Genomic DNA, 24,336 nt, shown 5'->3' on the forward strand with positions numbered 1-24,336 from the left:
ACATACTTCTTTCACTATGTAAAAGTTACAGCGGTTAGCCAAGGAGCGGGAAAACACCTGATCCTCGGCTGAACGCATCTTTAGAGTTGGCTTTAACATTTAGTGCATTTTCTGTGTAAACGGCAAAGGGGAAACTGACAGCAAGGATATGCATCCATCCAGTCAATATCCATGCTCACAGCTGACGTCTTCTCTGATTGGAGTTGTTCATTTTCGCTTTCTTCTTTATCTGGCCCAAGCTGCCTTGAAAATTTTTTCAAAAGTTTTTTTTCAAAGATCTATGCAGAGTTTGCTGCCCAGCTATCTTTGGATCCTTACTATCTATACTATATCCTACTGTTGTCACACAATGCCGCACGCACGATCCCTGATCTGAATAATTACGCCACCATGAAAGCTTAAAGGGACTGTTTAAATTATCTAAATAAATAAGTAAACAAATACAGTCTGTATTTGTCCACCATGCTATGTCCACCTGCTTTATCTCTGAACTGTGCCCCTGTCCCCTGTAATGTACTGTGCCACTGTCTAAAGATAAGGCTCTTCTGCTGAACCATTTATGATTTTGATGCTTAGTCTACATAGATAACATTTCTTGACAAGCTATTACAATAGTAGGAGATAAATGGCATTGATTTATAATATCATACATTATAAGAGCGTTGGTGCTAGAGGAGCTATGGTTGGGGCAGACACAGCTGAGAGTTCATATGAAGGAACATTGACCTCCACTATCAATTGCCTTGGGATAATTATATGACTTTTCCTAATCCTACACTGATCTGTTTGATCAGCTAATGGTGCCAGATGCACTGTTTTCCATTACCAAAGATCGCCACAAACTTCTATGACTACTTAAAAGTGACGGTGATCAGCCAAGGAAAAAGTTATCTTTAAGAATCTATGCAGAGTTTGCTTTCCAGAGGTCTTTGGTTGTTTGCTCTCTGTACTATTTCCTACTGTTGTCACACAATGCCACATGAATGTTTACTGATCTGAATAATTATGCCACCATGACAGTACTGTACCACTGTCCCTTCTGATGTACTGTACCACTGTCCCCTCTAATGTACTGTACCACTATCCTCTCTAATTTACTGTACCACTGTCCTCTTTAATGTACTGTACCACTGTCCCCCCTAATGTACTGTACCACTGTCCTCTCTAATGTACTGTACCACTGTCCTCTCTAATGTATTGTACCACTGTCCCCTCTAATGTACTGTACCACTGTCCCCTCTAATGTACTGTACCACTATCCTCTCTAATATACTGTACCACTGTCCTTTTTTAATGTACTGTACCACTGTCCCCCCTAATATACTGTACCACTGTCCCCTCTAATATACTGTACCACTGTCCCCTCTAATGTATTGCACCACTGTCCTCTCTAATGTACTGTACCACTGTCCTTAATGTATTGTACCACTGTCCCCCCTAATATACTGTACCACTGTCCCCTCTAATATACTGTAGCACTGTCCCCTCTAATGTATTGCACCACTGTCCTCTCTAATGTACTGTACCACTGTCCTTAATGTATTGTACCACTGTCCCCTCTAATGTATTGTACCACTGTCCTCTAATGTACTGTACCACTGTCCCCTCTAATGTACTGTACCACTGTCCTTTCTAATGTACTGTACCACTGTCCTTTCTAATGTACTGTACCACTGTCCTTTCTAATGTACTGTACCACTGTCCTCTCTAATGTACTGTACCACTGTCCTTTCTAATGTACTGTACCACTGTCCTCTCTAATGTACTGTACCACTGTCCCCTCTAATGTACTGTACCACTGTCCTCTCTAATTTATTGTACCACTGTCCTCTCTAATGTACTGTACCACTGTCCCCTCTAATGTACTGTACCACTGTCCTCTCTAATGTACTGTACCACTGTCCTTTCTAATGTACTGTACCACTGTCCTCTCTAATGTACTGTACCACTGTCCCCTCTAATGTACTGTACCACTGTCCTCTCTAATTTATTGTACCACTGTCCTCTCTAATGTACTGTACCACTGTCTCCTCTAATGTACTGTACCACTGTCCTCTCTAATGTACTGTACCATTGTCCCCTCTAATGTACTGTACCACTGTCCTCTCTAATGTACTCTGCCTTTACTTCCTTTAATGTACTGTACCACTGTCCTCTCTAATGTACTGTACCTCTGACCTGTAATGTACTGTGCCCCTGCCCCCCTAATGTACTGTAGCATTTTTCTCTCTAATGTACTGTACCACTGTCCCCTCTAATGTACTGTACCGTTGTCCCCTGTATTGTACCACTGTCCTATCTAATATACTGTACCACTGTCCTCTAATGTACTGTACCACTGTCCTCTAATGTACTGTACCACTGTCCTCTCTAATGTATTGTACCACTGTCCTCTAATGTACTGTACCGCTGTCCCCTGTATTGTATTGTACCACTGTCCCCTCTAATGTACTGTACCACTGTCCCCTCTAATGTACTGTACCACTGTCCTCTCTAATTTACTGTACTACTGTCCCCTCTAATGTACTGTATCACTGTCCCCTCTAATGTACTGTACTACTGTCCCCTATAATGTACTATATCACTGTCCCCTCTAATGTACTGTACCACTGTCCCCTCTAATGTACTGTACCACTGTCCTCTAATGTTCTGTACCACTGCCCTCTCTAATGTACTGTACCACTGTCCCCTCTAATGTACTATACTACTGTCCCCTCTAATGTACTGTACCACTGTCCTCTCTAATGTACTGTACCACTGTCCCCTCTAATGTACTGTACCACTGTCCTCTAATGTACTGTACCACTGTCCCCCCTAATGTACTGTACCACTGTCCTCTAATGTACTGTACCACTGTCCCCTCTAATGTACTGTACCACTGTCCCCCCTAATGTACTGTACCACTGTCCCCCCTAATGCACTGTATCACTGTCCCCTCTAATGTACTGTACTACTGTCCCCTATAATGTACTGTATCACTGTCCCCTCTAATGTACTGTACCACTGTCCCCTCTAATGTACTGTACCACTGTCCTCTAATGTTCTGTACCACTGTCCTCTCTAATGTACTGTACCACTGTCCTCTAATGTACTGTACCACTGTCCTCTCTAATGTACTGTACCACTGTCCCCCCTAATATACTGTATCACTGTCCCCTCTAATGTACTGTACCACTGTCCTCTAATGTTCTGTACCACTGTCCTCTCTAATGTACTGTACCACTGTCCTCTAATGTACTGTACCACTGTCCCCTCTAATGTACTGTACCACTGTCCCCCCTAATATACTGTATCACTGTCCCCTCTAATGTACTGTACCACTGTCCTCTAATGTACTGTATCACTGCCCCCTCTAATGTACTGTACCACTGCCCCCTCTAATGTACTGTACTACTGTCCCCTCTAATGTACTGTACCACTGTCCCCTCTAATGTACTGAACCAGGCTGCCATATAATGCATCTGGAATTTCGGACAGACTCTGGCTGTGCATCCGGAGCTGTCTGCAATACTGGATGTTCCATAGGGTTCTATTTGCCAGGAAAAATCCTGAAGGGTATCTGTGCCCAATAGAACCCTTAAGGTCCAGAGATTTACTCAGATTTCCTGATAAGAAATCCAGGTAAATTTCACAGACGTGTGTCTTCTGTATTATATTACTTGTCCTGTACTTTATTGTACTGTTACATCGTTGTAGAATATCATTCTGTTACATTATTATAATGCTTGCAATGTGTTTTTAGGCTTTTAGTTTACCAGTAAGTGTATTTGCAGTTATCTGTACTCATCTTGTTTCTTGTGAACAGCGGCTTTTGTTTGCTGTGATGTTGAGGGATAACCTACTATTACTACTGTATGTTCTACAGTGAAAACCATCGCACCCACAATTCAATCACATTTACGGAAACTTAGAAGGCACGTAAGGTAAAGGGGGAATTCACCCCTCGTAACCTTTTGACTATAAACATTTCTGTATGTTATAGTCTGGTCATTATTTTCACATTCAGTAACTAACAGGTTTATATGTTGTTTACATCCTGTTCATTAAAGGATTAACCCTTTAAGAACCCTGACATCTAAATGTTAACATTTACATTTTTTTTTTATTCCTAATCACCATAACGTTACGCAACATAATCTTTTCTATGGGATATGTTTGCATAGCTCTGCACCCCCGCAATCGCCCGCGACTAGCTCCGCCCCCTGCGATCACCCGCGACAAGCTCCGCCCCTCGCAATCGCACGCATCACCACCAACTCAGCTCTGCTGCACCGGCGTCCCCGCCAACTCAGCTCTGCTGCACCGGCGTCCCCGCCAACTCAGCTCTGCTGCACCGGCGTCCCCGCCAACTCAGCTCTGCTGCACCGGCGTCCCCGCCAACTCAGCTCTGCTGCACCGGCGTCACCGCCAACTCAGCTCTGCTGCACCGGCGTCCCCGCCAACTCAGCTCTGCTGCACCGGCGTCCCCGCCAACTCAGCTCTGCTGCACCGGCGTCCCAGCCAACTCAGCTCTGCTGCATCGGCGTCCCCGCCAACTCAGCTCTGCTGCACCGGCGTCCCAGCCAACTCAGCTCTGCTGCATCGGCGTCTCCGCCAACTCAGCTCTGCTGCACCGGCGTCTCAGCCAACTCAGCTCTGCTGCACCGGCGTCCCCGCCAACTCAGCTCTGCTGCACCGGCGTCCCCGCCAACTCAGCTCTGCTGCACCGGCGTCCCCGCCAACTCAGCTCTGCTGCACCGGCGTCCCAGCCAACTCAGCTCTGCTGCACCGGCGTCCCAGCCAACTCAGCTCTGCTGCATCGGCGTCCCCGCCAACTCAGCTCTGCTGCACCGGCGTCTCCGCCAACTCAGCTCTGCTGCACCGGCGTCCCAGCCAACTCAGCTCTGCTGCATCGGCGTCTCCGCCAACTCAGCTCTGCTGCATCGGCGTCCCCGCAAACTCAGCTCTGCTGCACCGACGTCCCCGCAAACTCAGCTCTACTGCACCGGCGTCCCCGCCAACTCAGCTCTGCTGCACCGGCGTCCCCGCCAACTCGGCTCTGTTGCGTGCTGCACGCAACATAATCTTTTCTATGGGATATGTTTGCATAGCTCTGCACCCCCGCAATCGCCCGCGACTAGCTCCGCCCCCTGTGATCACCCGCGACAAGCTCCGCCCCTCGCAATCGCACGCATCACCACCAACTCAGCTCTGCTGCACCGGCGTCCCCGCCAACTCAGCTCTGCTGCACCGGCGTCCCCGCCAACTCAGCTCTGCTGCACCGGCGTCCCCGCCAACCCAGCTCTGCTGCACCGGCGTCCCCGCCAACTCAGCTCTGCTGCACTGTCATCATCTCCTTCATTGTCTCAGCTCTGCTACTTCACCATCATCAGTCAGAAGCATTGCATGATGGGAAATTTAGTTTCCTATCTTGGATATAGACCATGTTTTAGAAAAAGTTGCAACTCAGGAACGGAAGCAGCTAGAAAGATGGGAGACAGCTCAAAATACTCAGAGGGACTTGGTGAGTAAGGCCAGCTAGGTTTGGAAGCATTTCATTTTTTTAGCTCTTGGGGGGAATACCCCTTTAAGGAGTATAAAAAAGTTCATCATCATCTCATTAGGTAGCCTCTGTGCCCTGATTCCGCCTCTGTTGCTGCTGTGCTGCCCTGTTCCGGAGATGCAGGCACTTTTCTGTTTGGTTACCTAGCTGCACTTTTCCCTGATTAGTCAGGTGGGCGGGGACTTAATCTCAGAAAGGGTCGGAGTTTCTTCTCTGAGGATGCACTACATGATCTGGATAGAATATCTTGCTGACAGAATTAGAACACATCTCAAAGTGTGAACACATACGAAGTACTCAAAATCTATTTAATCCCACGTTTCACCAGAAATAGATATTGGAAATAAGGACGCTTTCAGTAAATCCTGGCTACAAATTCTCCAATGACTGGAAACAAGTTGTGGGTAAATAGCCCCAGGTTGTTCTTTATAGCATGACTGAACCTCGTGAAGTTGGGAGATTATATAAATCTAAGCATTGTGCACCTTTTACTTACAAATCCTGCGACATTAATCACTTAATTCCGTCAATGAGCTGATAAAATCCCATCTACTTTAGCCGGGATTAGTGCCTAAAAAGGCTTGTTATATTATCAAATGCCAACTTCTATTTCGGAGATCACGTTGGCTTACACCTTAGTTTCTATTTGTTTTTTAGTGATTGATTTTGTTCGGTGCCACAGTCAGATGGATCTGATACTGCGACCGCGCCGTTCAGACGACTAAAAACAACAGAGTCAAGTTAATGCTACAACAGCGGGTCAGAACTATAAAAAGTTATTTCACCGTGTCTTCTCTACTGTGTTGTGACATGCATTCTGCTAATGAGTGACATGAAGCATCCTGAAAGTATGCGAGGATCCGGCGCTCTGCGGGGGGCTGGAGGCAGAACCTTCTCTGTAAATGTGCAGGAGGCAACACTTATGGCCACTCTATGAAAGGCTCTAATACAAGGTCTGAGTCCCATGGGGTTTTATGTTATAGCAGGGCACCAATAACCACACGAAGATAAAGTTGTGATGTTTTCTAGACTTCTCTTTACAAGCCCAGGAAATGTTATTAGCACTGCTGGAGTAAAAAAGAGCAAAAATATCAGATAGGACTAAACTGTCCGGGCAACTCCGCACTCACAGTATATATTATACATTTACCATATTACCCATTGTGGTATGAGGAGAAGGTAATGAGGAATCCCTCAGCCACATCCGTTCTACATAGACTTGTTCATACACCATCCGATGAAAAGTCCGCCCACAGAACGTTCTTTCCTAAATGCAGGGGCAGTGGGGAAAATAACAAACCTCACCAACTCACCTCTCCCTGTGCCGCACAATAGATGCCACTCCGGGACCCCCACCAGGCGACCCCATGACCCGGCAGATGGACAACCCGCTCGGCCAATCAGTAAGTGGGGCGGGGCAGCACTTCAGTCACTGATTGGCTGAGGGGTCTGTCCATCAGCCAGGATGGGCATTTTCCCCCAAGTTTTGACATTATCACAACTCTGGGGGAAATGCCTTCCAGTGGGGGTCCCGGAGCCGGTCATGCGGCACAGTACCGGACACAGGGAGAGGTAAGTAAGGACTGCTTGTTGTCCTCTCCCCTGCGGGATCCTTTATACGGCGGACTTCTCCTTTAAGGGTTAGTAACAGAAGTTATTTTAAAACAGCTTCTTATATGAATATTGGCTGTTATTCGCCCTTAAATGACAGCCGTCCAATAAAAACCGCTGTCATTTTGTCAGTGTGGTAACATAGTCTTAGGGTTTGTTCCCACTTCAGAAACATATGGGGCAAAGGCAGTCGTCTTGTTATATAGACGGCTGCTAATAATGATTGTTACTAGCCCGATATGTTTCAGATACAACTATGTTCACACACTGTCAAAATGACGGCCATTTTTAATGGAATGCCATAATTTAAAGCGAATTTGTAACACCACCCACCCCAAACTGCCAGTACTGTTTTCTAACCTTTACCACACCATGTCTGGTCCCGGGGTCTGCCTTTATCCTGGGGCGGGTATATCCAGGACCTCTCTCCTCCAGAGGTGCTGCAGGCCTAGGGCATGGAAGCTCTAGCCCCCACCTCATTGACACCCCACCTTGCCACACTGCCAGAAAAAAATAAAGTTTTTTAGCCATAATACCGTCCCCAGGAGAAAGGCCGATCCTGGGACTGGACATGGCGTGGTGAAGGCTAGAAAACAGTGCTGGCAGTTCGGGGTGGGTAACGGCCAGTACAGATTTGCTTTAAGGGCAAAAAATCTGGAAATATATTTACAAAGGGAAGATGAAAATAGTGAAACTCTGGTATAAAGTACCCAATAATAGTGCTGTGCAACATCTAAATAATACTATAACAAGGCCAAGATAAAAAATAGACCCTAAAGGCTTGGAGTGAAGGCTAAACCAGGTAGCGGACTATAGTATTGTGCATTATAACACTCCGTTTTTACAATGAATCCTAAGGTCTTAAATCACTGAGTAAAAGGTGTGTCCAGGTGCAGGACCGTTCTCTGGACGCATGGAATGGATCAGGTCACCCAAAAGGCAATTACATTATTAAATTTATATTTATTTATTATTATTATATTTGTCTTATGTGTTTGGGGGAAGGAGGAGGAGGGTTTGATAAGGTGATAATACGGATATGAGGCTTGTAAAAGGGACTGTAGCACAGGGTCTCTGGTCGGGTCTTGGGACGTGGTTAGTGGATATATGGGAATTAAAAGGTGAGGGGACTCTATTGAGTATATGACAAAGGCCATGGGCGACTGTGATGACTATCCCCTCCGGTGGAAGTTGTATGTTAAAATGGGGTATGGAGTGGCTAGTGGTCTCTGAGCTTGTAAATTGCTTGCTTGTAACTAGTTATGTGTAGAATTATACGTAGGTATGACTTTTTAATGTTTGATATGCTGAAAACTAAATAAAATTTTAATAATTTTTTTTAAAAAAGGTGCGTTCCAACCCTTGTCCAAATAGTCTACATAATACACCATATTGTAAGATCTCAATAGATCATGGTTGCTCAGTAACCATAGAGGATGTGGTAGAAAACAGTATATGCCAATAAAGTATACAGCTACGACCACACTATCTTTTTTTGCCCATTTTCCGGCCTTTTATTTGGACACCCTCCATTCCAAAAGTAACGGCCCTTGTTTTTAAATGATGGACGTTTTTTGGCCTCAAAATGACGGCAATCAAAATAAACGGTGGGCAAACGGGCAAGAAAAGACATTGTGTGGTCATAGCCTAAGGAACATTTGGAGCACAATACTCATTTTGGTGACTTCTGTGTCTGGTATACGATTTTGTTGGCCTCTGCATTTGTTCTTAGGAAAATCGAGGCCAGTCATGAGGCCAGAGAATCTGCACTGTCCACACAATGGTCTTTTCTGGGTTTTCTCTGTAAACAGACCTGGGTGGTATTTGGCTGCTGTTGGTATTACTTTGCTGAGAAAAAAGTAGCCTGGACTATAAAAGTTCATTATCAATGGTGAGCATACACACTTTTTTTGTAGCATTTGCCTTTAAAAAAAAAAAAAAAAAAAGTTTTTTGTTTTGGTATTTTTGGAGCTTTATGATGCAGCTTTGTGCTTTTTTTTTTTTTTTACACAAAAAATAGTATTTTAGTACATGCATTTTTTGTTACTTTTTTCTTTACATTTTTAAAGTTGCATTTTTCTCATTGCAGATCATGTTTTTTTTAACATGTGCTTCAAGAATTTCTTAAAATGTAAAAAAAACAACAACTAAAAATACACAAAAAATCAACACATTTATACATGCAAGTAAGGGATAAAGGGGAACACCTTTCCCGCTTGTGTACGCTGCACCTTGCCCCAGATTTATACTTTTACGAATGATCCCAGTTTTACATCATGGCACCCGCCAAGGAAGAGGGAGTGATGAAACAACAGTGTCTCTTTTCCCCTTTGCTACTCAGGAGAGGCTGTTGCTTCCCCACCTGTGGCCAGGTGATCACTGTGTGATGTCAGTGAGGTGTTACAGCTTGGATGGCAACAGAAGAGACAGGAATTATGGATGGTGATTGAACAGGGTTAACTCTTACTTACCCGGAGCTCCCCTTTAAGAGCTATGCAGGTCTATGGCAGGAAAGAATGCCACACATACACCATGCAGTGTTTTGTGGGGAAAACCTGCCACTGACCCAAATGTCTCGCTCTCAAATGAGAAAAAAAAATACCACAAACAGAAGTATAAAAGGGTTGAAGGTATAGAGTTTTATATGTCCCTATTGATTTCCAGCTATCGGTACACCGTGCCCTCCAGAAGAGAAGCTGCAGGAGTGAAATTCTAGGAGTTCAGAATGTTTGTGGTCAGGAAGAGAAGAGTAATAACATATAGCTACGAGGTTTTCTCAGAAGTCTCAGCCTTTCTCCAAAATTTGCTTACCGACATTGGGAATACTATAGATGTGCTGGAAATAACGTTTGGCTGGATGTGTCCGATGGAGTCCACAGCTCTGCTTATGAGAACGTTCCTGACCGTCGCTGTCATCTGTGCGATCCCGGTGACAGGTGAACAGAATCCACTTTTATGACCGTTATACGACCGGGCATAATTCAGGGGATATTTTCCTGGTCATGCCTAATGTGTCGCAGTTTCCTTTTGCTACAAGTATAAATTGGTGGATTCATGCATAGATCATGTGCCGCACCTTATCATGTCAGTCTTTTCTTACTCCAGGCAATGTCAGAAAGTTTTTTTTAGGGGGATTAGTGCAAAACAATATATTTTACTTTCAAGTTTTAAATGGGTACTGAAGTTTTAGAAAGTTATTGTCAGTTCTAGGGAACTGGGCGGCACTGGATAGGTAATGCCCTGGCACTGACGCCCACCCCGCCATTCCTGGCTAATTAAAAAATGTACACTATAGCACTTCCCCACACAGACCCTCCGGTCTAAGTGTACTATCAAGCACAAAAACTATATAAGGAGATGCAAAAGTTACCTGTCCCTGTGTCCTGTAGGGACAAAATAATTCAAGTCCAGTAGCGTGGTAACAGCATCTCACTCAGGCGGAAATATGGAAAAAAGAAACTTTATTCCAGCATGGCAAACAGAGCGACGTTTCAACCTTATAGGTTGAAACCATGCTTGAGAAAGACCTATAAGGTTGAAACGTCGCTCTGTTTGCCATGCTGGAATAAAGTTTCTTTTTTCCATATTTCCGCCAGAGTGAGATGCTGTTACCACGCTACTGGACTTGGATTCCTGGCTAATTGGCTCAACTGCCCTAGGCAGCAGCGGCCAACTGGATGACAGTCTGTAGCCCATGCAGGTGTGACACTGAACACGGACGAGACAAACAAACACAAATAAACATGGTCAGAGGTCAGCAACTTGCAGTCTGCACAGTACAAAATGTAATCCAAGGGGAAGTCACAACTGAAAGCCAGAAAGTCAGGGAACTAATGCAACAGTCAGAACAAACGCTAGGTCAAGAGGTTACTCAGGGTATGAGGCTCTATCTCAGGCATTGAACACAGGTATGGGGAGGATACTTAAAGGGGTTAAAGTGGCCATGTTTTTGTAGCACTGGATAACCCCTTTAAGGAGCCTGGAGTTACAGCCCCAGGCATGATTGGACACATTAGTATCCGACAGGCCAGCTGTCAGTCTTCCAGTACTTATCAGCTGCTGTATATCCTGCAGGAAGTAGTGTATTCTTTCCAGTCTGGCACAGAGCTCTCCATGTCAGGAACTGTCCAGAGCAGGAGAGCAGAGCACTGTGTCAGACTGCAAAGAATACACCATTTCCTGCAGGACATACAGCAGCTGATAAGTGAGATTTTTAAATAGAAGTAAATTACAAATCTATATAACTTTTTTACACCAGTTGATTTGAAAGAAGAATATTTTCACCAGAATACCCCTTTAAATCTGAAAAAAAAGTGATTGTTCTTTGTGTTCAGTATTCAGCTATAATAAATGATCCCTCTGCCTGTCAGGAGTCATTACCTTGCTTGCAGTGAGTGTTTATGTGTGGTCCGCCACCATCAATGCTTCATCTTTGTTCTAGACGTCTTGAGAAGAATAGATCTCAGCATGTTGTGATGTTATTTCTATGGATTTGTTGCATAGTCACATGGCAGCTCGGAGCATGAGTAATTCCATCACAGCTGGGGCCTTGTCACTCTCAGAAAGGATTAAGTGGATGATTTTTTTCTTTCCTAATTCTATTACAGACTTTAGAGCCTTCAGCACCTCGTTCTATTCAATGAGAACCTTGTCAATGATGTTATATAAAAGAAAAAAAGTGATGCAGCACCAACCAATTATAGTGCAAGAGAACGGACCTTTGTCCTCAGAGTTCTAGTGCTGTGTGAGTGCCAGATAGAACATTCTGGGAAGGTTCGCACTTTGCCCTACAGGACTGCAGGAAAGATACTGCAATGCAATAGGATTTCATCAGTGTAAAATACAAAACATATAAACATTGTCGGCAGGTAAAGCCCCCGCCCCATCTAGTTGCCCTATTAGTATTTCCCTTCTTATTATCTTAGGATATATATATATATATATATATATATATATATATATATATATATATACAGTGGTGCCTTAGATAACGAGCATAATTCATTCCAGGACTGTGCTTGTAATCCAAATCCACTCTTAAACCAAAGCAAATTTTCCCATAAGAAATCACTGATATGCGGACAATTGGTTCCACACCCCAAAAAAAATGATTTATTATTCTGAATAACATGTAAAACAAATGAAACAAACATTCAGAAACAGCAGAATCTGTGATATTATAAGTTACTGTACAGTAATGGAGAGGATGGGAAACACAAGGGCGGACAGAGACTGCAGGGAGCAGGAAGGAATGAGCAGGGCAGATGTGGGCACATACATGCAGCGCTCTCTGTCCGGGGAGAGAGGGGTTACAGCTATGGAGAGATTACCTCCACAGTCCTGTCCCCTGATGTAAGCCCCAGCCTGAAGTGGATCTGCTATGATTTGGAAGGTGAGGGAGACTTCCTGGGTCAGAGTATAGGGCTGTAGACCCTCTATGCAGACCATGCCCCTTCCCCACTCCTGCTCCCACCCAGTACAGGGAGCTCTTAAACCAAAGCAATGCTCTTAAACCAAGTCACCATGTTAAAAAACTGTGAGCTCTTAAACCAAAACGCTCTTAAACCAAGTTACTCTTAAACCAAGGTACCACTGTATATATATATATATATATCAGGCAGGTTACATTCAGTTATTGCAGATTTACCTACCACATCTGCTGGAAGTTTGTTCCAAGCATCTTCTACTCTTTCAGTAGATGCTTTTTCGCATGTTGCTTCTGATCTTTCCCCCAGTAACCTCTCCCTGTATCCTCTTGTTCTTGAGTTGTTTTTTTTAATTAAAAACAACCCCCCCCCCAACCTTATTTAGTCCTTTAACATATATAAAGGTTTCCATCCTATCCCCCATTCCCCTTCTTATTATTTCAAATCAACTGGTGCCAGAAAGTGCCAGAGATTTGTAATTTACTTCTATTAAAAAAATCTCCAGTCTTCCAGTACTTATCAGCTGCTGTACATCCTACAGAAAGTGGTATATTCTTTCCAGTCTGACGCATTGCTCTCTGTGGACACAAAACAGAAGGATATTTTTGCTTTAGGCTATGTTCACACTACGTAAAAGTACGGCCGTTGTTGCCATCGGCTGTACTTTGCACGTTGTCACGGCCGCGGCGGCTTCCCGCGTCCCGGGTTGCCGCCGCGACCGCCTCCTGTCCCGTGCAGCCGCCGGGGTCCTTGTGTAGGGACCCGGCGCTGCTGCTGCTTCGGCCCCTGGGGCGCCTCACCTCTCCTCCGTGCATGTCGCGGTCTGTGCCGGCCGGCGCGCGCGTCCCCGCCTCCTAGGGCGCGCGCGCGCCGGCTGTCTCAGATTTAAAGGGGCAGTGCGCTCCTAATTGGTTAGTGGCACCAATCACTCCCCTATAAATCCCAGCATGCCCTGTCCTTAGTGTTGGAGCCTCTACATCATGGGTCTCAAACTCGCGGCCCTCCAGCTGTTGCCAAACTACAATTCCCATCATGCCTGGACAGCCAAAGCTTTAGCTTTGGCTGTCCAGGCATGATGGGAATTGTAGTTTGGCAACAGCTGGAGGGCCGCGAGTTTGAGACCCATGCTCTACATGCTTCCCATAGCGTTGGCCCAGCCCCCTGTTGTTCCTGTGTCCTAATCCGTTACCTGGTCCTAGTCCCTGTTCCTGAGTCCTATCCGTTACCTGGTCCCTAGTCCCTGTTCCTGGTTCCTGTTCCCCTGTCACTCCATCTGTTCCCGTGTTCAGCCTGTCACGTGCGCTCTCACCTGCAGACCATTGCCTGTGCCATCTCCTGCCACGCCTCGCCTGCCGACACCAGCAACCAAGCCAGGGGTAGCGACCTGGGGGTCGCCTGCCGCAGCAAGTCCATCCCGCCTTGCGGCGGGCTCTGGTGAAAACCAGCGGCCCCTTAGACTCCGCCCCCTGGTGAGGTTAGTGCCATCGCTGGTGTCGGTCCAGTGGATCCACTACTCCAGGCGTTACAGTAGGCTCCAACCATGGATCCCGGCGAGGTGCCTGATCTCCGTGACGTCGCCAGAGTGGTCACTCAGCAGGCGCAACAAATCCAGAAACAGTCGCAGCAGATCCAGCAACTCACTACCGCCTTACAGCAGCAGACTACTGCCCAGCGCACACCACCTCCTGACGCTTCTTCTTCACTCCGACTGGCTCTCCCAAGCAAGTACTCTGGGGACTCTAAGTTGTGCAGAGGATTCTTGACTCAGTGCACCATGCACATTGAACTTTTGAGTAGTCAGTTTTCCACCGAGCGCTCTAAAGTGGCTTTCATCATAAGCCTATTGGAAGGTAGAGCCCTGGCCTGGGCCACGCCACTGTGGGACCGTGATGATCCTGTTGCTGCCAATCTCCGGGCCTTCCTATTCGAGTTTCGCTCCGTCTTTGAGGAACCTGCCCGTGCTTCTTCAGCCGAGACTGCTCTCCTCAACCTCTCTCAAGGCAGCTCCTCTGTTGGTGACTACGCCATCCAGTTCCGCACCCTGGCAGCTGAATTGGACTGGAACGAGGCCGCCCTATTGGCCACCTTCAAGAAGGGTCTGTCTAGTCGAGTGAGAGACGTGCTCGCTGCCCGAGACCTGCCTACCTCCCTGAACGAACTCATTCTACTGGCCACCCGAGTTGATAATCGTTTTTCGGAGAGGGAGGAGGAGGTTCGGCATGAACATTTATTAAGCCGTTCCCGTCGCCATCCCCAGCCGGCGCCGGTTTTCCAGAATCCTGATCTTTCGATGTCCCAGCCCTCTCCTGAGATTCCTATGCAGGTGGAACGGGCTCACCTGACGCCTGAAGAAAGAATCCGGCTCCTGGAGCGGAATCTCTGTCTCTATTGCGGTGGTTCCGATCACTTCCGGCTGGGATGTCCCCTACGTCCCCAAACATCCGGAAAATGCTCGCACCTAGGTCCGGTGGGACAGGTGTCCCTAGGTGTGAATGCCACCTTTCCAAGTCACCTCAGACCAAGTGTACTATGTCGTTTTCTGTCCCTGCCAAGCCTCTATCCGGCCTACCGGCAGAAGACCAAGACTCGCCGGATGCCTTCTCTGCCAAGGTGTACCCTCTCTCCGTACCCAAGACTGAGGTCATGTCCTCTCACCACCGGGAGAACTTACAGAAGGTCCTCGTCCACAGACCCACATTCCCTTGCCACGTTTTTCCGCCTGATTGCCTAGTACCAGTCGTCACCTCCACTCTTCGGAGAGTACCCCCCGGAAAGACTCATGTTCACCCTGCGCTTCGAAGAGGTATTTTGAAGTGGGAACATTCCTCGTTGGAGGCCGGGCACCCTGGAGTCCGTAAGACCGGCCAACGGATCTCTCGCCACTACTGGTGGCCCAGTCTATCCCAAGATGTCAAAGACTTTGTGGCTTCCTGTGCCATTTGCAGGCAAGAAAGAGGGGGAGGCCAAAGGGGGGGGGGTACTGTCACGGCCGCGGCGGCTTCCCGCGTCCCGGGTTGCCGCCGCGACCGCCTCCTGTCCCGTGCAGCCGCCGGGGTCCTTGTGTAGGGACCCGGCGCTGCTGCTGCTTCGGCCCCTGGGGCGCCTCACCTCTCCTCCGTGCATGTCGCGGTCTGTGCCGGCCGGCGCGCGCGGCCCCGCCTCCTCGGGCGCGCGCGCGCCGGCTGTCTCAGATTTAAAGGGGCAGTGCGCTCCTAATTGGTTAGTGGCACCAATCACTCCCCTATAAATCCCAGCATGCCCTGTCCTTAGTGTTGGAGCCTCTACATGCTTCCCATAGCGTTGGCCCAGCCCCCTGTTGTTCCTGTGTCCTAATCCGTTACCTGGTCCTAGTCCCTGTTCCTGAGTCCTATCCGTTACCTGGTCCCTAGTCCCTGTTCCTGGTTCCTGTTCCCCTGTCACTCCATCTGTTCCCGTGTTCAGCCTGTCACGTGCGCTCTCACCTGCAGACCATTGCCTGTGCCATCTCCTGCCACGCCTCGCCTGCCGACACCAGCAACCAAGCCAGGGGTAGCGACCTGGGGGTCGCCTGCCGCAGCAAGTCCATCCCCTTAGCGGCCCCTTAGACTCCGCCCCCTGGTGAGGTTAGTGCCATCGCTGGTGTCGGTCCAGTGGATCCACTACACCAGGCGTTACACACGTGTATGCACATTGCCTCTCCTTCTATGGGATCCCGGCCGGAGCGTATATATACATCGTGTACGCTCCGGCCGGGATCCCATGCAGCGCCGCAAAGAACTGACATGTCAGTTTTCCGCGGCCGCTATTCAGTGAATTGTGGCCGTAGAAAGACTTGTCAGTTCACACAATGAAGCGAGCGGCTCCGGCCGCTTGCTTCCTTTTGTGTTATGGGGAGTTCTGATGCGGGCGCGCGGTGATGCGCCCGCATCAGAACACTGCGGCCGAAAAGATCATCCGGCCGGTACTGCAGTACCGGCCGGGATGATCTTTTGGAGAGACCGGCCGTTCCGTGACCCGGCCTTGGTCACGGAACAGCTGGTCTCTTACATAGTGTGAACATAGCCTTAAAGTGTCTGTCCAGACTTAGAAAAACATGACTGCTTTCTTTCAGAAACAGCACCACTGTTGCCTGGGTTCGGGTGTCATTTTGCAACTCCAAACTGGAGACAAGAATCACGCTGTTTCTAGAAGAAAGAGGCCATGTTTATCTAACTCCAGAAACCCCTTTAAACCTTCAGAAAAAAAATCCAATTAAATTAATTAATAAATTAATAATTAAAAAATGTAAAAATATTTATTGTTTTTTACATTCTGAGAAAATATACAGTAATAAATACTAATGTATATAGAGAATCTCGTCTCATTATCACTGAAATGGGGGTTATATTCCTATGAATATGGTGCGGGTTGTGCAGGGTGAGTGTGGGAACTGGTTGATGTTGCGTTGTAGCTTGGGCTGTTACGGCTGTATTTGAATTAGTAAGAAGATCCTTAGTTTGACCTAGAAAACACAAACTAGAGGAATGTAGATAAGCAAAGTCAGTAGTAGCAGCTATTGAACTTGTCCTCATACTTTATAGCACATATTCTGTTTGGCGTGCCGTCTCAGGCCACAGCTGTTCCACATTCCATCTCCTCTGTGTACACATAGCTCTACCAGCATTGTCACCAACGGACAACTGCACAATTCCATCAATGTGTCACCAATACAGCTGGAAGAAAGACTAGAATATAGAATGTGCAAAAAGTCTCCGCTAGGCTAACTATGGGGCTGAAAGCTACCCTCACCTAGTGCTGATGGTTTGTTATCATGGATCTCCTAGAGATTAACAAACTGAACTCCCCAAACTGCGATTTGTGACGAACGGTGCAAAAAGTTGAGAACAGGTTTGGAAAGATGGTGGCTGTGCAACTAAAAAACAAAACTAATTCTCACCTGTCTGCGCTCCTCCGGTGTCCTCCTAAGGGTCTCCGGTGTCTTTAGCTGCCTCCAGTGTGTTCAGCCAATCACTGACTAAAATGAGACATTGTGTCAAAAGTGACAGCCCGCTCAGCCAATCAGTGGCTGCAGCGCTGTCCAGTGATTGGAATTTGGTGGCTGTAGGGACACTGGATACCAGAGGACCACATTTTTTGAAACATTAAGTTAAGGCTATGTTCACACCCTGTACAAACAATGGCCGTTGTATGATCATGATCATTAATTCCAGGCGTAGGTGGTGTTAAACAACGGCCGTTCACAGTGTGTGAGCATAGCCTAAGACCGTATGTCGTTGATCGTTTATTTAGATCTGAACCTAAACTTATCGTTAATCGTTCGCTAATCGTTCGCTAATCATTCGCTGTAATTCCACGTTCTTTCGCTCAAGTTCCCCTTTTTTTCACTAATCGTTCAGTGTAATTGCACATTGTTCATTGTTTTTCTGGGATTAGAAGGAATAAACGATCATAGTAACGATCGCAATAACGATCATAGTAACGATCGTAACTAATGATTATCATTCTGTGTAATATGGTGAACGATTTCAGGTTAACGATAAACAATCTTGTTTGCGATCGTTTATCGTTAGTCGTTAAAAAACGCTCAATGTAATAGGACTCTTAGAGGAAGCAGGTGAATCACTACTCTCTGCTGCCACCTCTGTCCATGTCAGGAACTGTCCAGAGCAGCAGCAAATCCCCATAAAAAACCTCTCCTGCTCTGGACACTTCCTGACATGGACAGAGGTGGCAGCAGAGAGCACTGTGTCAGACTGGAGAGAATACACCACTTCCTGCAGGACATACAGCAGCAGATAAGTACTGGTAGACTGCAGATTTTTAAATAGAAGTAAATTACATATTTATATAACTTTCTGACACCAGTTTATTTGAAAACATTCTTCTTTTACCAGAATTCCCCTTTAAGTAAAACAGAAGGTGGTATTCTGCACCAGTGACTATCCAGGTCATGTGAATTCTCTATTGTGGATTACATAACTATTTGGCTAAATTACATTATTTGCCATAATTGGGATTGATTTGTAAGACATAACTTATAGATGTAATGGCAAGTGTCAGCGTTATGTCATCAGAGCCGTCCATCAGCTTCCCTCCTGACTGTCATTTATCATTACCTTTTCACATATACAGGGTTCAAAGGTTAACTCAGGTTAAGTGTTATATTTCTCCTGTAGTGACACTGAGCTGATTTCAGCATAGTAGTAAGTGAGTCTGTAAACAGCCGCGCTGTCCTAGCGAGTGGTTTGTTTGTTTTCAAGGTAGAATGTGTGACGTGGAAAAGACGGGACTTGCCACACTCCTGCTTCAATCCGTCAAGCTTTGCAGTGACAGTTCTAGATAGACTTTGCTGTCTCATGTGCTGCCATTATCCTCGCAGTGCTACACAAAACAATTATAAAGCTTAGGACAATAGTGGCCTTCTTTTTCTGGATATATATTTTGTGGCATTGTAACATTAGATCATGGCTTCTACTCAGGCCACCCTATCCAATCCATGGGGATTCTGGAGGGTCTCGCCAATGGGCAAATATGACTGTACGGTATGTATTTTACCCCCAGTAGCACCAACTTAATGTCACCATGATCCCCTTACAGCATCACATGCCACATTGCAGCATGGAATAACTCCCCAACATGCCAAATACCAGAGTACAACAAAAAATACCACTTTAGCAGCACCCAATGCAACAGTACAGCAAAAAATACCGCTCCAGCAGCCAATGCAACAGCACAGCAAAAAATACCACTCCAGCAGCACCAAATACAACAGTACAGCAAAAATACCACTCCAGCAGCACCAAATACAACAGTACAGCAAAAATACCACTCCAGCACTAAATACAACAGTACAGCAAAAAATACCACTCCAGCACCAAATACAACAGTACAGCAAAAAATACCGCTCCAGCAGCACCAAATACAACAGTACAGCAAAAATACCACTCCAGCAGCACCAAATACAACAGTACAGCAAAAAATACCACTCCAGCAGCACCAAATACAACAGTACAGCAAAAATACCTCTCCAGCACCAAATACAACAGTACAGCACAAATACCACTCCAGCAGCACCAAATACAACAGTACAGCAAAAAATACCACTCCAGCAGCACCAAATACAACAGTACAGCAAAAATACCACTCCAGCACCAAATACAACAGTACAGCAAAAATACCTCTCCAGCAGCACCAAATACAACAGTACAGCAAAAATACCGCTCCAGCACCAAATACAACAGTACAGCAAAAATACCGCTCCAGCACCAAATACAACAGTACAGCAAAGAATACCGCTCCAGCAGCACCAAATACAACAGTACAGCAAAAATACCGCTCCAGCACCAAATACAACAGTACAGCAAAGAATACCACTCCAGCAGCACCAAATACAGCAGTACAGCAAAAAAATACCACTCCAGCAGCACCAAATACAGCAGTACAGCAAAGAATACCACTCCAGCAGCACCAAATACAACAGTACAGCAAAAAAATACCACTCCAGCAGCACCAAATACAGCAGTACAGCAAAGAATACCACTCCAGCAGCACCAAATACAACAGTACAGCAAAAATACCACTCCAGCAGCACCAAATACAACAGTACAGCAAAAAAATACCACTCCAGCAGCACCAAATACAGCAGTACAGCAAAGAATACCTCTCCAGCACCAAATACAACAGTACAGCAAAGAATACCACTCCAGCAGCCAATTCAACAGTACAGCAAAAATACCACTCAAGGAGCACCAAATACAACAGTACAACAAAGAATATCACTCCAGCAGCCAATTAAACAGAACAGTGAAAAATACCACTCCAGCAGCACCAAATACAACAGTACAGCAAAGAATATCACTCCAGCAGCCTATTAAACAGAACAGTGAAAAATACCACTCCAGCAGCACCAAATACAACAGTACAACAAAAATACCGCTCCAGCAGCACCAAATACAACAGTACAGCAAAACTACCAGCGGGAGCAATACATGGGCATCACCTGAAAGGATACAAGCTCACATGGTCAACATGATAATCAGTGCATAAAGAAAATATAAGTCAAGATAAGCTCATGATGGCTGTACTATGTCAAGTCAAACATGGAAAAACAAATAAATAAACATGTTATATATATATAATAAAGAGTAGTGATGAGCGAATACTGTTCGATCGAATAGATATTCGATCGAATAGTAAGGTATTCGATCTATCGAATAGTTCGCCAAATATTCGATAGTCGTTCAAATCCACCAGCTTCCAGTTTTTACCTCCAAGTGGTCGAATAGATGTTTTTCAATAATCGAATACTTGTTCCCATTGACTTTAATGGGATCGAATATTCGATTGAATACTCGAATATCGGGGAGATATTCGAACGAATATCGAATATTCGAATATTTCACCATTCGCTCATCGCTAATAAAGAGTGATCAAACAGTTCAATCTACACAAATATGATACTAATAAAATCTAGTAATCATGGCGCAAAAAACGACACCTCACACAGCTCTGTAGGTGAAAAACCAAAACCTTTATAAAAGTCACAACAGGGCCATAATTATTTGGGAAAAATTTTTACTCCCAAAAAAAAATAATTTGCAAAACATAAGAAAAGCTATGAAAGCATGCACATTATTGTGTTCGGAATGATGTGTAGAATAAAGATATCATGTCAGTTCTACTGTAAAGTGCATCGTGTAGACACGAGAACCCCTCATAAATTACAAAAAAAAATGTTTACTTTACCCCCATAAATAATATTTTGGGGTTTGGCGATACATGTTATGGTAGATTGAAAAGCGCCATTACAAAGTACACGTGTTCCTGAGAAAAAACTGAGCCCTCACATGGCCTTATAGATGGTGAAAGAAAAACACTATACAGTAGCTCTTAGAGGAAAAAACTAAAATACAAAAACAAAGATTGGACTGGTCATGAAGGCCTTGACTATGCTAGCCAGTTATTAGGGGTGAGCAAATGTGCCTAAAATTTGGGGTCACATGATCAGCATTTGAATCCCGCTGCCTGGAAAAGGTGGATGCAGTCCAGGAACAGTCTGTTCAACATGGATGCAGCCTATTGTGCGAACCCCAACTTTCAGCAGGTTCGCAAAAATAAAAGGCAAAAATAATCATTAGTTGGAGAGAGACACATGTATATTATGTATTATATCTTTATATATAGCTATTTTATTTGGCAAAGAAACTCTCAAGGTGATGCCTGCAATAGTACAAAGTGTTCCACCACGTCAGAGAATCTGCTGTAAAGCTTTTTTTTTTATTATCCAGCAGTAGCCCATCCCAGCACTGTAAACAACCCCACGAGCAGACGAGCTGAGTCACTGCTCAACCTACAGCTAAAAAAACAACAATGACAGATAAAACGTAATAAGGAACCAGACTATTAAAGCTTCTGGAAGAAATCCATGTAGAAGGAGCCCTGTACCTGAGGCTGCTTCCCATGGAGGAGTTTTCTTGGTGCTTTCTCTGTCAAATGTCTTATTGGGAAACACTGACGTTTGGTGTCTCCTAACCAGTGCACGATATGTTATGCCGATAATAAGGAACAGAGTAGTGAAACAGTAGTATCTGATGCCCGATTTTAATGAGCATTAAAATGTTTGAATATACCAAAAGGGTTAATCTGAGGTCAAGTTGCTGGTGACCTCACCGTGATTAACCCTCCCGGCATTACAGAGTGCAGAGACAGTCAGCCAGGGACATTTTTAACATGAGCCATCTCGGAAGGGAGAGGGGAGGAGGGGGTTAAGAGCAGAAACAGAGAAAACAGCTTTCACACAGTTTTCTGTGTCTTCAGCACAAAGCAGCATGATCAGAACTGGGGGAAGGAGACTGAAAAGGTAATAACAAGTATGAAACAAATTGTTAGTTTCCAGGAGGGGAGATGATTCAGTAAGTATTTTACCATCTAATACCACTTTAAAGGGAATCTGTCAGCGCCCAGGTCATACCGGAGCTGCTGGAAGTCCCCTCAAGAGCGGTGTTGCCTTTTGGTAATATGTCCATGCAGTGGATTATGTACAATCTCATGTTGTACACGGAGCGGTATGGTTTGATCAAATTATGTGCCAACATCCTGACGTTGGTTTTTAAAATAAGCTTAGCAGCACTAGTATCAACCATAGGTGTGATGTGCAGCCGCTCCTCTCTCTCCATGTCGTGTTTTACAATCTCAAGTCTCCTACTATAATGAAGAGTCAATGAAGAGTTGGGGCTCAGCGTTTGTGCTGAACTCTGGAAAGCCTCATCACTGCTTCCTCTTCTCTCTTCTTCATGAACAATTTCTGCCGGCCTCATGCTAGCTAGGTTCAGTTGCCTGATAGAACTGCAATATAATTCTTCATTTTAAAAAAAATTCTCATCATTGTATTAAACAAAAATGTATTTAAAAACTAATTTGGACCTGACAGGGAATTTTTTGCATTTTTAAAAATGATAGTGATAAGAAAGAAAATAAAAACTAAATTTCCATCGGGAATTGAACCAAGGAAAACAAAAATGATGTTGGTCTCTAGACAAGTGGGTTACCCCAAGACCACAGCTCCTACACAGCGAGTATGGAAGATTCAACTATATCTGCCTCTGTTGGCAGATACTGACTGACACCTGAGCAAGCAGCTGATACTAAGTATTCATGAAGAAGAGAGAAGAGGAAGGAGTGGTGAGGCGACCAGAGTGCGGCACAAATGCTGAGCTACAACTCCTCTTTGACTCTTCATTATGGTAGGAGATGCAAGATTGCACATAATCCACTGTACAAACAAATTACAAAAAGGCACCATGGTCACTAGGGTAGGGACCGGGTGCTGACAGATTCCCATAAAACTATAGTTTATTTGCCACCCCAGCAATATCTAAACAATTTCTAGTGTCTGGAATACCCCTTTAACATCCTATCTAAATCAAATGAATGCATACTGACAAAGTGCCATTTTTCTGGTGGTGTGTAATATATGACATATATCTTGGAGTCCAGCCTCTTTCTGTACTCAAAAAGCTGTTTTCCAGCCTCCCCTCCCCCCAACTTCTTATCTGTGCATTATCAGGGAAAGCCGTCTTCATTACAGAAAAGCAAAGTGAAGAAGGGTTTGCTGTGTCCATTATAACCTGGGGAGGGGCTGAGGGGGATGAGTGAGCAGGGAGAGCAGAGAAGCAGCTGTACAGTGTGGAGACTGTCTGGGCACAAAAAATTCTGGATTCACAGGTCAGAAAGGTCAGTGCTGGTCTGGGATCTTGGTGAGAGAAGATTGCAGGATGCTGTGCTGTGCAGGGCTGCCTTTTCTCCTCTCAGTGCTCACTCAGACCCCTCAGCCCCTCCTGCCTCCATAGACCATAATGGTTACAGAAATCTAACTTCTTCTAAAGGGAGGGGGAGGTAGGAAAACAGCTTTTTGAGTACAGAAGGAAACTCTTTTGCTTGATAAAACCTCTTACAGAGTTTTTTAAAATCTCTTGTACTATGCTCAGTGTCCCAGCATTATAGCACATTTAGCAGTCAATGGGATCTTATAAGATTAGTGATACATCAGACACAGTTCTTTATAGCTGTCACCGGTTAGCTTTGTTTATCAACCACAGTTTCCCTTCGTTGATGTTATACACATTATCACTAATCTGCCGAAAAAAAGACCACAAAGCAATGAAACAAAAACAATTAAACTCGTGAGGAAATCTCCCATCAATCTCTCAGTTTCTAGTACAAAACTTCTGTAGATGTTGCAGCTCTCGATATAACAATCTGCTCAATATTCCTGGTGTC

The 24,336-nt window shown here is 45.4% G+C and overlaps 2 long non-coding RNA genes across 3 annotated transcripts in view; one reads left to right on the top strand and one right to left on the bottom strand.

Annotated features, from left to right (window-relative positions):
• The window catches only part of LOC138773781 (uncharacterized), a 56,188-nt gene extending 44,388 nt beyond the window's left edge, over window positions 1–11,800 (bottom strand). The window contains exon 1 of the long non-coding RNA XR_011360219.1: window positions 11,534–11,800. This is a non-coding gene — a long non-coding RNA (uncharacterized lncRNA). The remainder of the gene's footprint in view (window positions 1–11,533) is intronic.
• The window catches only part of LOC138773780 (uncharacterized), a 303,380-nt gene that overhangs the window by 236,997 nt on the left and 42,047 nt on the right, over window positions 1–24,336 (top strand). The window lies entirely within an intron of this gene.

The sequence above is a fragment of the Dendropsophus ebraccatus genome, chromosome 15 (assembly GCF_027789765.1).
Source record: "Dendropsophus ebraccatus isolate aDenEbr1 chromosome 15, aDenEbr1.pat, whole genome shotgun sequence".
NCBI classification, from domain to species: Eukaryota; Metazoa; Chordata; class Amphibia; order Anura; family Hylidae; genus Dendropsophus; species Dendropsophus ebraccatus.